Source organism: Dendrobates tinctorius, unplaced genomic scaffold (assembly GCF_039654945.1).
Source record: "Dendrobates tinctorius isolate UK_male_01 unplaced genomic scaffold, ASM3965494v1 ptg000111l, whole genome shotgun sequence".
Lineage (NCBI taxonomy): Eukaryota > Metazoa > Chordata > Amphibia > Anura > Dendrobatidae > Dendrobates > Dendrobates tinctorius.
The window spans coordinates 13,135,376-13,149,859 of NW_027361779.1; positions in this window are offsets into that span (position 1 = coordinate 13,135,376).

Below are 14,484 nucleotides of genomic sequence, written 5' to 3' on the forward strand. Positions count from 1 at the left end.
ATCATACAGTAAGGGACCTCACTTTAAAAATAGTCTGTAGCATCTAATGTGTTATAGAGGCCTGATCCACACTCAAAACAATTCTTTTTTCCATGGCTAACATGATACAGCACACCATATTTCAACTTTGAATTTACTGTTGGTAAAATTCAGCTCTTTGCAAAGGTGGTGCAGTTTTGGTTGTTAATACTGTGCTCCAACCACACTATCTGAGCAATGTGACTGGGAAAAAGCGAGGCTGTGCTGGAAGAGGAATTAGGCTTGCTGGTCAAGGTGTACGTGGGGTAGGTGGTAATGCTTGTGAAAGCACTAGTGAAGTAACGTCATGTCCTATGCAAAGACAACTGGCAACTTGTTGCAACTGGACAGGCTACACCACTATCTTTCTTTGGCAGATGCACAGTGGTACGCCTTGTCGATGATGACAAGAAAGAGCATGTACTCGAGTGGATGGCAAGTGCAGCTTCAAGTGGCCTCTCCTCCTCTTCCTCCACATCACATCCAGTACAGCCCACAGATAAATCACCCAAATTCCCCTTGCTTCCCCCCGCTTCCCAACTATGCAACTGTTTAACTGACTGTATGGAACCACAGATGGGTTAGTCTGACTAGCTGTTCTCACTTTCTATGCCATTTTCATCTGAAGTGTACTCAAAAGCTTCCCAGAGATTGGATCTGGGGCAGGAAGAAGTATGGTTCAAACAGCATCCTGACCCTCGTCATCAGGCGTTAACCCCTGGAGGGAGGTGAAAATGAGGTGAGTCTTGATGAGACTCAGATATCTGAGGCTCGCACAGACTGTACTGTGCTGTCAGGGCAAGAAGAGGAGGAGGGTGACTCCAATGGCGAGGAATGTGATAACACAGAGGATGATGATGAGGTGTTAGATCCAAGTTGGCGTGAATATAGAGGTACACAGCTGAGTAGGTCATTTGAGGAGGAAGATGAAGAGGTTACGCTGCGTTGTCCGTCAAGGATGCGTAGTGATGCAGCCACGACAAGTGATACATCCTCAGCCACAACTGTGCCTCTGACCAGCAGTGTACATGGGTCTGTAGCTCGCTGTGGTGACAAGGGTTGCGTAGCCTTGGCCTTTTTCTGGCACTGCAAAGGATGAACCAACTCATGTAATCTGAGTTGCAACTTTGAAAAAAGCAACTGAGTCAAGGTAAAAAGTGCAATAATTTTACTTCTGCATGTATGAACCATCACATGTGCAATCAACATGCTTTACTGTGGGAATCCCACTGTGCAAAAAATGCAGACCAGCGGAAATCAACAACCATCAGCCACCCCTTGACAAAATCTCTGTCTGTCAGGGTGCATTTCACCACAGACACTTGGAAGAGTAAGCATGGCCAAGGGTGTTACATCTCACTGACAGGGCACTGGGTGACTCTCATGGCTATGGGGACTGTTGCTGCTCCACAAGTCTTGGAATCCACAAGGCTTGCAGAACAAAACATCTACATTTAATACTTCTGCCTCCTCTATCTCCTCTAGGGCCTCCACCTGTGCATTCAACCTCTGCTTTCACAAGACATGCATTCCAACTGTGCATAGCAAACCCCTACCACCTCCATGCTGCACAGTCAGGGTTTACCATAATCAGGCAGTCTTAAAATTGATATGCCTTAGAAATCGCAATCATACAGCTGAAGATTTGTGGACAGCTCTCTAGGCTGAATTTGATCAATGGCTGTCTACGCTGAACCTGCATCCAGGGAAGGCCATGTCCGATAATGGTGCGAACCTGGTGGTGGCCCTACGGCGAGGCAAGCTCACACACATGCCTTGCATGGGTCACGTCCTCAACCTGGTGGTTCAGCATTTTTTCAACCACTATCCTGGCTTGAGTGAACTGCTCCAGAAAGCACGTAAGCTGTGTGCTCATTTCTGCCATTCGCATCCCTCTGCTCATTGACTTGCATCAATACAGAGGTCTTTGTCCATGCCAGTTAACAGGTTGATATGTGATGTGCCGACATGGTGTAATTCTATTCTGCACATGTTGCAGCGAGTGTGGCAGCAGCAACAAGCCCTGACGCAGTATGTCATGTCATGTAGCCTGGACCAACGCAGTATGGATGTGGTGCATATCACGTTTACAGAGTGGGCACAGATTAAATACCTCTGCACCCTTCTGCACAGTTTTGAAATGGAAAATAAGATGGTTAGCGATGACGACACCATCAGCAGCATCACTATTCCGGTCATGTATTTTCTGGAGCAGACTTTGAATATCGTTCAGGAGGAGATAGTGGGCCCAGAAAAAGATGAGGAAGCAGAGGAGGCTGTGGAATGGATAGCATTGTCTCTAAGTTCAAGACTGTCGTCACACAGCCGGGTGCCAAGGGAGGGTGGATTACTATGATTGAGGGGGCTGGTAATAACAGACACTGTTATCGAAGGTGCAAGATCCAAGGAATAAATGGAGGAGGAAGAGGTGATGGGCGAGCAACTGTCAGATGATGAGGATAATCCTCTTTCTCTGCTGTTCATGGTTGGTGGGAGGGGACAGCAGAAATGAACCTCATTGTTACCCAGCCACCAAAACATCATGGGCTTGAATCTCATGGTAGAGCCTGACATATGAGTGCCTTCTTGCAGTACTATCTGCAAAATCATCCCAGGATAGTTAGTATTAGGAATAATGCTGACTACTGGATTGCCACTTTATTAGATCCACATTATAAAACCAAATTTTGCCAGATGATTCAGTTCCAGCCCTAGAAAGGGACCCACAAATGCTGGAGTATCAAAACACACTTTTACATTACCTTAATATAGCTTTTCCCCAAGACGGCAGTGAAGCACACCATTTGCTTCACATCTCTACACTTCCAGCCTCTGTCCCGTCAATTTTTCAAAAACAAAACATTAGCAGCAGCAATGATAGAAGTGGAAGAAGCCATTTCTGTGAGTCCTTTGACAATTTTTATAGACCGACTCGTGCATCAGCACAACAGAGTCCAAGTCTTATATCATAGAATCATAGAATCATAGAATCGTAGAGTTGGAAGGGACCTCCTGGGCCATCTGGTCCAACCCCCTGCTCAAAGCAGGATTCGCTAAATCATCCCAGTTAGATGTCTGTCCAGCCTCTGTTTGAAGACTTCCATTGAAGGAAAACTCACCACTTCTCGTGGCAGCCTGTTCCACTCATTGATCACTCTAACTGTCAAAAAGTTTTTTCTAATATCTAATCTGTGTCTCCTCCCATTCAGCTTCATCCAATTGCTTCTAGTCTTTCCTTGTGCAAATGAGAATAAAGTTGATCCTTCTACAATGTGACAGCCCTTTAGATATTTGTAGACAGCTATTAAGTTTCCTCTCAGTCTTCTCTTTTGCAAACTAAACATTCCCAAATCCTGCAACCTTTCCTCATAAGACAGGGTTTGCAGACCGGTCACCATTCTGGTTGCTCTTTTCTGAACTTGCTCCAGTTTGTTGATGTCTTTTTTAAAATGTGGTGCCCAAAATTGGACACAATATTCCAGATGAGGTCTGACCAAAGAGGAGTAGAGGGAAATAATTACTTCACGTGATCTAGACTGTATGCTTCTGTTAATACATCCTAGAATTGCATTTGCCTTTTTTGCTGCTGCATCACACTGTTGACTCATATTCAGTCTGTGATCTATTAGTATACCCAAGTCTTTTTCACATGTGCTGTCACTTAGCCCTATTCCTCCCATTCTATATATGCTTTTTTTCATTTTTATTGCCCAGATGTAGTACTTTGCATTTCTCCCTGTTAAAAACCATTCTGTTAGTTGCTGCCCACTTCTCCAGTTTATTTAAATCTTTTTGAATCCTCTCTCTCTCTTCTCTAGTATTAGCTATCCCTCCTAGCTTTGTGTCATCAGCAAATTGAATCAGTTTACCCTCAATTCCTTCATCTAAATCGTTGATAAAGATGTTGAACAATACAGGGCCCAGGACAGAGCCCTGTGGTACCCCACTTGAGACATTCTTCCAACTGGATGTGCAGCCATTTACGACCACTCTTTGGGTCCGATCACAAAGCCAGTTATGAATCCACCTAACAGTTGCCTTGTCCATTCCATACTTAGTCATTTTTTCAATAAGGATTGTATGAGCGACTTTGTCAAATGCTTTGCTGAAGTCAAGATATACTATATCTACAGCATTTCCTTGATCCACCCAATCAGTAATATCGTCATAGAAGGAAATTAAATTAGTCTGACATGACTTATTAGTTACAAACCCATGCTGACTCTGTTTAATCACTTCATTCTTATCCAGGTATTGACATACATGTTGTTTAATAATTTGTTCAAAGATCTTTCCTGGTATAGAAGTCAGACTCACCGGCCTATAGTTGCCTGGGTCCACCTTCTTCCCCTTTTTGAAGATAGGAACAACATTTGCTCTTCTCCAGTCTTCTGGCACTTCTCCTGTTCTCCAAGAATTTTCAAAGATTATGGAGAGGGGTTCAAAAATTTCTTCTGCTATCTCCTTCAGTACTCTGGGGTGTAATTCATCTGGACCTGGAGACTTGAATTCATTTAGGTTAGCTAAGTGTTTCCTCACTATCTTTCTGTTTATAGATATCCTGGATTCTTCTATTCCCTTAATAGGACAGTGAATAACAGTTGATGTTACATTTCCTTTCTGAGAGAAAACAGATGCAAAATAGGAATTTAAAAGTTCAGCCTTCTCAACATCCTGTCTTACCATTTCATCATTTTCATCCTGTAAAAATCCTATAGCATCTTTGACTTTTCTTTTACTTTTGACATATCCCCAAAATCCTTTATTATTGCTTTTGACATCTCTTGCAAGCCTCAATTCATTTTCAGCTTTAATAATCTGATTTGTGCCCTGTAGGTTCTGCAGACAGCATTATATTCTTCTTTAGATATGCCTCCTTCTTTCCATTTTATAAACATTTTTTTCTTCCTTTTTAGCGTGTGCTTAAGTTCTGTGTTCATCCATCCTGGTTTCCTTAAATGCTTCCTATTCTTCCCTCTTTTCGGAATTGTTAACAACTGTGCTTTGAGAATTTCATTTTTCAAGATTTCCCATCCTTCCTGGACATTTTTGTCTTTAAGGATATCCAGCCATTGGATCCCTCCAATTCTCTTTCTGAATCCCTTAAAATCTGCCTTTCTGAAATCTAACCTTGACGTCTGAGTCTTCACAGGTCTTCCGCCTCTAGTTATCCAAAATTCTAAAATAGCATGGTCGCTACCTCCTAGGGTCCCAGCCACTTTTACCTCCTCAACCATTTCCTCCCTGTTTATAAGGATTAGATCCAAGGTAGCAGTTCCCCTTGTTTTCTCCTTTACCTTTTGGAAGATAAAGTTGTCAGCAAGAGAGGATAAGAATTTCCTTGACCTGTTAGTTTTGCCTGAGAGAGATTCCCAACAAATGTCTGGATAGTTGAAATCTCCCATGACAACTATGTCATATTTTTTGGAGAACTTGGCCATTTGATGCATAAAGAGTTCATCCATATCTTCAGCTTGCACAGGCGGCCTGTAGTAAATGCCTACAATGATGTCCTTTCCATTGTTCTGTCCTTGTATTCTTACCCAAACAGTTTCCACAGAACTCCCAGTCTCTGAAGCTTCAATCTCTGTGCAGATATACGCATTTCTAACATACAATGCAACACCCCCTCCTCGTTTATCAAGTCTGTTTCTTGCAAATAAGTTGTATCCTTCTAGTCTTGTATTCCAATCATGTGTATTGTCCCACCAAGTTTCAGTGATTCCAATGACATCATATTTCTTTTCCTGTGTTAGTAGTTCCAATTCTCCTTGTTTGTTGCCCATGCTTTGTGCATTAGTATAGAAACATTTTAGTTTGTGATTGGTTTCTCTTTCTCCAATATTTTTATTAATTAGATTCTTTCGTCTTTGTTCTTCCTTTCCACTTCTAATAGCAGAGTTCTCAATAGCATTTGTCAGGTGTATGGCTTTTTCTGGTCTTTTGCTTCCCTTCCCATGTTGTTCTAGTTTAAAGCTCTCCTTACAAGTGTAGCAAGGCGACTTCCAAATACCTGCTTTCCAGTCTTCGTAAGGTGCACCCCATCTCTAGCAAGTAGTCCATCGTATAAGTAGTTCACTCCGTGATCCAGAAATCCAAATCGTTGCTGACGGCACCATCGACGTAGCCAGTTGTTCACCTGCAGAATCTTATTCCACCTCCTTGTTCCATGGCCATCCACTGGGAGGATGGAAGAGAAGACCACCTGCGCTCCCAGTTCTTTCACTTTCTTGCCTAAGTCTTCAAAGTCTCTGCAGATGGTTTCCAGGTCGTTTCTTGCGGTGTCATTTGTCCCCACATGTAGTAGCAGGAATGGGTAGTCATCTGTAGGTCTGAAGAGTCCTGATATCCTGTCAGACACATCTTTAATTTTTGCACCTGGAAGACAGCACATTTCTCTTGAAGTTATATCCGGTCTGCAGATAGCGGCCTCTGTTCCTCTCAACAGGGAATCCCCCATGATCACCACTCTCCGTTTCTTCTTCACAACATTTTTCTTTCTCCATCCAGGAGGACTCTGAAGGCGTACAAGGTTGCTGTTTGTTGGCAAAGTCTTATCCTGATGTATTTCTTCATCGTTTTCCTGCGTGAGAGCCTAGTACTGGTTTCTGAGCAGTATGGATGCTGACTGCCTCCTGATCCTCCTGCTTCTCTGGGTCACATGTCTCCATTCCTCTGTTTCTTCAGGTGCACTTCGAATTTCTTCTCTTTCTGTAACATGAAGAGATAATTCTGCTCTGTCCTAGAACTCTTCACCTTCCTTAATGATCTTCAACGTAGCTAACCTCTCTTCGAGATTTTGCAACTTTTCCTCCAACAGGGTCACAAGCTTGCATTTGTGGCATGTGAAGTTTGGCTTTTCCACTGGTAAATCTGTGAACATGTAGCAAGAAATGCAGCTCACCAAATGGCTCCTGGCCTCTTCCATCTTGAGATTTCTTAAAAACGATGAAAGATGAGCCAAAATTCGGCGCGCGGTTTCTCCGATTTCCTCTTTTCAGCTGCAACGGCCAAAACCCAGTGATCGTTGAGCTCGCGGAGACTCTTCACTTATCCGAGAAGGCACTGGGAATATGCAAATGATCTCCTCAAGACTCTTCCCCTGGTTTTCCGATTTCCTCTTGTCAGCTGCAACGGCCAAAACCCAGTGATCGTTGAGCTCGCGGAGACTCTTCACTTATCCCAGAAGGCACTGGGAATATGCAAATGATCTCCTCAAGACTCTTCCCCTGGTTTTATATGTGGTGAATGAATGGAGAGGATGGTGCAGGAATGTCTAGAACTAAATATCCATACCATCAAAGAGGGTGTTACACCCGGTCCCTGTCCTGGCACGGTGCCCAGGTCTGCCTCTGTTACACCTGGTCCCCATCCTGGTGCTGCGTCCAGGCCTGCCGCTGCTCTCTGTTCTGGGCACTCACCTCGAGCCTCACATAGGCAGCAGCCGGCCTCCTCTGGATCTCATGCTGTTGCTCAACATTCTGGCCTCCCTCCTGCCTCCACCTCCTGACGTCCTGTGAGGAGATCTGTAGCTAAGGCTATTAGGGCACACCCGCCGGCTCTCTTGCCTTCTTTAAGGGGTGGCGTGCATTATTCAAAAAGTGCAATTAACCAATGGCAGTGCACTGGCTGCTATTTCAGGCCTCTCCTCCATAGGGAGAGCGCCGGAGCAACGAGTATCTAGCATTGCTACATCCGGTTCTCATGCTAACCTGTCTGCGCTGCATCTGCAGTCTCTGTGCATTGTCTAATGCTCTCTGTCTCCACAGCATATCAGTATCCTGTGCTTCCTGGTTATATCTGCAACCACCTGGGCCTAAGCCATCCCATTCCGTTAACAGCTATCCGTATCTGAGGACTGTGTGAAGGTCACTGGAACCGACTCCTTACCATCTACCCGGATCCAGGACCCAGCTCATTACGGACTCTGCTGTAACTACTGTTATCCCTTTTGGTCCCGCTGGGACAGCTGCCACGTGTTCGGGGTCTAAATGGAGGTAGCACCTGTGTCCTCCGGGTATTCCATTCTGGCCCTGTCTGAGGGGCTTTACTACGGGTACCCGGGGCTCACTAGTCACGCCCCCTTCGGAGCCCCCCGGACAGTGATCCTGAGGTTCCACTTAAAAAATAAAAACGAATGTGAACTTCACCATCTCTGCCTCCACTTCCATTCGTTACAGAGGGTTTGGACCCTTTCACATTTAAGTGTTCCAAAATGGAGAAATGGCCTGAGCTCGCCTGACATGCCTTGGAGGTTTTATCGTGCCAGGCAGCAAGCGTTCTCTCAGAACGTGTCTTCAGCGTTGCTGGTGGTGTCTTGACAGATGATCGCATCCGGCTGTCCCCTGAAAGTGTAGACCACCCAACTTTCATTAAAATTAACAAGTCATGGATCTCCAAGGACTTTTGCACCCCAATCGTAGGCTGTACAGACTAGGTGATATTGCATTTTTTGATTGTGATGCATTAATGTCACGTAACTGCACTCTGTGATATCTTTAGTGTTGCTTCTGTGGCTGCTGCTGATGTTAACACAAATTTGTGGAAATGTGAACACGCATGGTTGGTCTACATCTGCTGGGTTAATTGTAGTGGTAGACACGTCGGTCCCAATTATACTATTTCTATTCTCGTGACAGTTATTCCACTTTGGTGGTGTCAGACCCTCATTTTTTAAAATGTGAACACTTTTTGTAGGGTGTCAATCTGCTGGATTGGGTGTAGAGAAAGCTGTTGGTCCCTATTACATTATCTACACTGTGGTGAAATTGATGCCACTTTGGTGGTGTCTACCAATAATTTTTGGAAATGTCAACACTCATGGTTGAGTGTCCATCTGCTGTATTGGGTGCAGAGAAAGACCTGTCTGTCCCTATTATACAATTTCTACAGTGGTGTAATTGATGACATTTCTGTGGTATAAGGCCATCATTTCTTTAAATGTGAACACTACTTGTAGGGTGTCCATGTGCTGGATTGGGTGTAGTGAAAAACCTGTCAATCCCTAATAGACTATTTCTACTGTGGCAAAATTGAATCCACTTTGGTGGTGTTTGCCAATCATTTTTGGAAATGTGAACACTTCTGGTTGGGTCTTCTTCATGTGTATTGCCTGTAGCAGTAGGCCTCAGAGACTGTCAGGCCTCCACTTCTTTGGACTCAGTTACCTGTGTTACTATCCTTAAATTTTTCTGACAATGGTAGCCTATAGAACTGATATTTGTGCCACCTGAGTGTGGATCAGCATGAAAGCAGGCAGAGGTGTTGCATGTAGTATCAGGGCTCCCAGCAAAGGTGCCCTACACCGATCCCTCACCCAACTCATCTTCCTGTGACGTTCAATTGAAAGCTGTAAATTCTGTCCCAGACCCCTATACCTCATGCCTGGCTGATTGCTGCAGTGCCATGCTAAATTCTGTACTGTGGGTGAATTGAGGTCACGTTCCTGGTGTCTGTCCCTCATTTGATGTGTCTTAGCAGCATTTGGGGCTTTTCTAAGGTGTTGTGCATGCGTTTGTTTTTGTCTCCCATTGAGTAGAATGGCGTTCAATAATGCTAGGTGAATATTCAACAAATTAATTGAAAATTCGGGAATGTAATCCAAACTGAACATTGAAATATTCGCTCATCTCTAGTTCTGAGTTGTAAATTGGCACGTAACCTATAGAGACTTGTATCATTACACATGTGCAGTTTTAGCATCCTGTGATCAATAGAAGTGGGTCAAGGGAAATCTTTAATGAACACCCCTTGTAGGTTCAGGTTGGTGAGTATATGTTGTACTAAATGAAAGCATTTAAACTATGTGTAATATAGTAACAAATCAATATCAAATAACAAGTCATACAAAAAAGCAATCTAAAGCAAGTCAGCAAATTATAAGACTAATTAATTTGATGGAAATAAATAAATATGAGAAGCCTAAAACTGGGCAATTAAGACTACACACTTGGCTCAAAGATTAGAGATATGATAAAAAATTATATATTTCAATGTAAACCATATTACTTTACTAGGCACAGATGCTCAACAGACCACCAATTGTGTATAAAATCATTCACATCATTATAATTAACAGTTTAACTGACGTTTGATTATTTTAAATTGATTTTAAATTGAATTTATTGGATTATGAAAAGTAATATAGTGTTTCTTTTATTAAAAAAAATCCTGTAGCTGCCTTTATTTTCCTGAGATTTCAGTACAGGTTTTTTTTTTATTTGCTCAGCATTAAAGAGGGAAAAGGAAATGTTTATGTTGAAGATTTCTATAACAGGATAATTGTTTGTCTGTATGTAGAGTATGAATGTGTTTCTCATGTCATTTTCATTTCGTCAGCTTGTCATCCTATTTATTTTTACATTTTTATTATTGCTATAGTAATAATTTTTATTAATTTGTGTCTAATACTTCAGTTTTTATTTTCAACTGTTATTCTAGAAAAAATTCATTAGTCATTTCATGAAGTTTTCAGTTAATCATTTAGGATCATCTTTTTATTAGTAGATATTAGGAATATCATATACAGTGGCATGTAAAAGTTTGGGCACCCCTGGTCAAAATTACTATTATTGTGAACAGTTAAGCAAATTGAAGGTAAAATTATCTCAAAAAGGCCAAAAGTTAAAGTTGACACATTTCTTTTGTAGTTTAGACAAAAAAAGCCTATATTTTCATCTTTAACATTTTAGAAACTGCAAAAAGGAAAATGGGCTGATGCTAAAGATTGGGCACCCTGCATGATAAGTACCTAGTAGCACCCCCTTTTGAAAATATCAAAGCTTGTAGCCTTGGAAAATTCATTCAGTTCTGTGAGATTCCTGGGTCGTCTTGCATGCACTGCTATTTTGACGTCTAATTACAGATTTGCAATGATGTTCAGATCAGGAGACTGTGAGGGCCATTGTAAAACATTCAGCTTCAGCCTTTTGAGGTAGTCTGTTGTGGATTTTGGCATGTGTTTGGTTGGGATCATTATTAGAGATGAGCGAATATGTTCGGAAAATGATCGCCAAACATAAATTCTGCACAAATGTGGTATATTCAGATTTGTGATCAGTAACAGTTTCTTAAAATCGGAAAGGGTCGGCAACATTTGGAAGAAGTGCAGTGTTACCACTAAGGTATTTTAAGGTAAAAGATAGAGAGATAGAATAAAAGCTGGCAATTCTTGTGCCACGTACTGTATATTCACAGCATGACAGCTTAGAACAGAATAGGTAGAATAGAAATACAGTGAAGGAAAGAATTATTTGATCCATTGCTGATTTCATAAGTTTGCCCACTGACAAAGACGAAACAGTTTATAATTTTAATGGTAGGTTAATTTTAAGATTGAGAGATAGAATATCAAAAATAAAATCCAGAAAATCACATTGTATAAAATAAATACATTTATTTGCATTTTGCAGTGAGAAATAAGTATTTGATCCCTCTGGCAAAAAAGACTTAATACTTAGTGCCAAAATCCTCGTTGACTTGCACAGCAGTCAGACGATTTTTTGCAGTTGATGATGAGTTTTGACCACATGTCAGGAGGAATTTTGGCCCACTCCTCTTTGCAAATCACCTCTAAATCATTAAGATTTTGAGGCTTGGCAATTTGGAGCTTCAACTCCCTCCATAAGTTGGCATTAATCATAGAATCATAGAATCATAGAATCGTAGAGTTGGAAGGGACCTCCTGGGCCATCTGGTCCAACCCCCTGCTCAAGGCAGGATTCGCTAAATCATCCCAGTCAGATGTCTGTCCAGCCTCTGTTTGAAGACTTCCATTGAAGGAGAACTCACCACTTCTCGTGGCAGCCTGTTCCACTCATTGATCACTCTAACTGTCAAAAAGTTTTTTCTAATATCTAATCTGTGTCTCCTCCCATTCAGTTTCATCCCATTGCTTCTAGTCTTTCCTTGTGCAAATGAGAATAAAGTTGATCCTTCTACAATGTGACAGCCCTTTAGATATTTGTAGACAGCTATTAAGTTTCCTCTCAGTCTTCTCTTTTGCAAACTAAACATTCCCAAATCCTGCAACCTTTCCTCATAAGACAGGGTTTGCAGACCGGTCACCATTCTGGTCGCTCTTTTCTGAACTTGCTCCAGTTTGTTGATGTCTTTTTTAAAATGTGGTGCCCAAAACTGGACACAATATTCCAGATGATCTGGCTTGGCCACTCCATGACATTAATGTGCTTCTTTTTAAGCCACTCCTTTGTTGCCTTGGCTTTATGTTTTGGGTCATTGTTGTGTTGAAAGACACAGCCACGACCCATTTTTAATGTCCTGGCAGAGGGAAGGAGGATGTCACTCAGGATTTTACAGTACATGGCTCCATCCATTCTCCCATTGAAGCAGTGAAGTAGTCCTGTGCTGTTACCAGAGAAACATCCCCAAAACATGTTTCCACCTCCATGCTTGACAGTGGGGATGGTGTTCTTTGGGTCATAGGCAGCATTTCTCTTCCTCCAAACAGTTGAGTTAATGCCAAAGAGCTCAATTTTTGTCTCATAATCCAGGTGTTCATTGGCTAACTTCAAACGGGCCTGCACAGGTGCCTTCTTGAGCAAGGGGACCTTGCGGGCACTGCAGGATTTTAAACCTTTAATGCGTAATGTGTTACCAATGGTTTTCTTGTTGACTGTGGTCCCAGCTGCCTTGAGATCATTAACAAGTTCCCCCTGTGTAGTTTTAGGCTGATCTCTCACCTTCCTCATGATCAAGCAAAGCCTACAAGGTGATAATTTGCATGGTTCCCCAGATTGATGTCAATTGACAGTCATTTTGTATTTCTTTCTTTTTCTTACTATTGCACCAGCAGTTTTCTCCATCTCACCCAGCACCTTTCCAATGGTTTTGCAGCCCATTCTAGCTTTGTGCTGGTCTATGATCTTGTCCCTGACATCCGTAGAAAGCTCTTTCGTCTTGCCCATGTTGTAGAGGTTACAGTCTGACTGATTAAATAAGTCTGTGGACAGGAGTCTTTTATAAATTTGACTATGTAAGACAGCTGTCTTTAATGCAGGTAATGAGTTGATTAGGATCTTTTAACTGGTCTGTAGGAGCCAGAACTCTTAATGGTTGGTAGGGGATCAAATACTTATTTATCTCTGCAAAATGCAAATAAATGTATATAATTTATACAATGTGATATTCTGGATTTTATTTTTTATATTCTATCTCTCAATGTTAAAACAAACCCACTCTTGCAATTATAGACTGTGCATGTCTTCATCAGTAGGCAAACTTGCAAAGTCAGCATGGGATCAAATAATTATTTCCTTCACTGAATACAATTAGAATACATATATATATATATATATATATATATATATATTACATAGAAGAAAAGCCAGCAATTCAGCAGTTGCATAGTGTAAAATCACAGCAGGAGCCAACAGGATAGAAGAGATGGATTACAAACAGTAAATACACATAGAATAGTTAGATATATAGATGTTGGTGACATATACAATAAGTATAGTGTGTGCAGCTTACTGTGCATGTATTTAATTAATAAAATATTATTTTTCTGTAAAAAAAATGGCGTGTTCTCCTGCATAATTTTAGCAACAAGCAAAGAGAAATACGATGGCTAGGGGCCGATATTCCTAGCCTAGGAACTGGGTAATAATAATGTAGCTTCCCAGGCTATTAATATCAGATCACAGTTGTATACATAGCTTTTACTGGCTATTAAGATGGGGGACCCTAAAATAAGATGTAGGGTCCCCCTATAATTAATAGCCAGCAAAGGCTATGCAGACAGCTGCAGGCTGATATTAATAGCTTAGGAAGGGGCCATGGATACTTGCCCCCCTGGCTAAAAACATCAGCAATCAGCCGCCACAGAAAAGGCACATCTCTAAGATGTGCCAATTCTGGTACTTGGCCTCACTCTTCCCATTTGGCCTGTAGCAGTGGCAAGTAAGGTGATAGTTGGTGAGGTTGATGTCACCTTTGTATTGTTAGTAGTGTTGAGCTTTCCGATACCACAAGTATCGGGTATCGGCCGTTATTTGCCGTATCGGAATTCCGATACCGAGTACCGATACTTTTTTCGTATCGCATACCGGAATCGGAAGTCCAAAATGCAATGAGCCACTTTTGTGGCTCTGATTGGCTGCCGAAATGATGCGCTGTCTGTGCGCATCATGATGCGCCGTCAGTTCGGGCCTTCGGGGGGGGCTGTGCCGACTGTCCGGGGGTCTGTGCCGGCCTGCCGGTGGTCTGTGCAGGCTCCGGGGGTCTGTGCCGGCCTGCCAGGGGGGCTGTGCCGGCCTGCCGGTGGTCTGTGCAGGCTCCGGGGGGCTGTGCCGGCCTGCCGGGGGGCTGTGCCGGCCTGCTGGTGGTCTGTGCAGGCTCCGGTGGTCTGTGCCGGCCTGCCGGGGGGCTGTGCCGGCCTGCCGGTGGTCTGTGCAGGCTCCGGGGGTCTGTGCAGGCATCGTCCGATGGGACTACAAGTCCCATCGG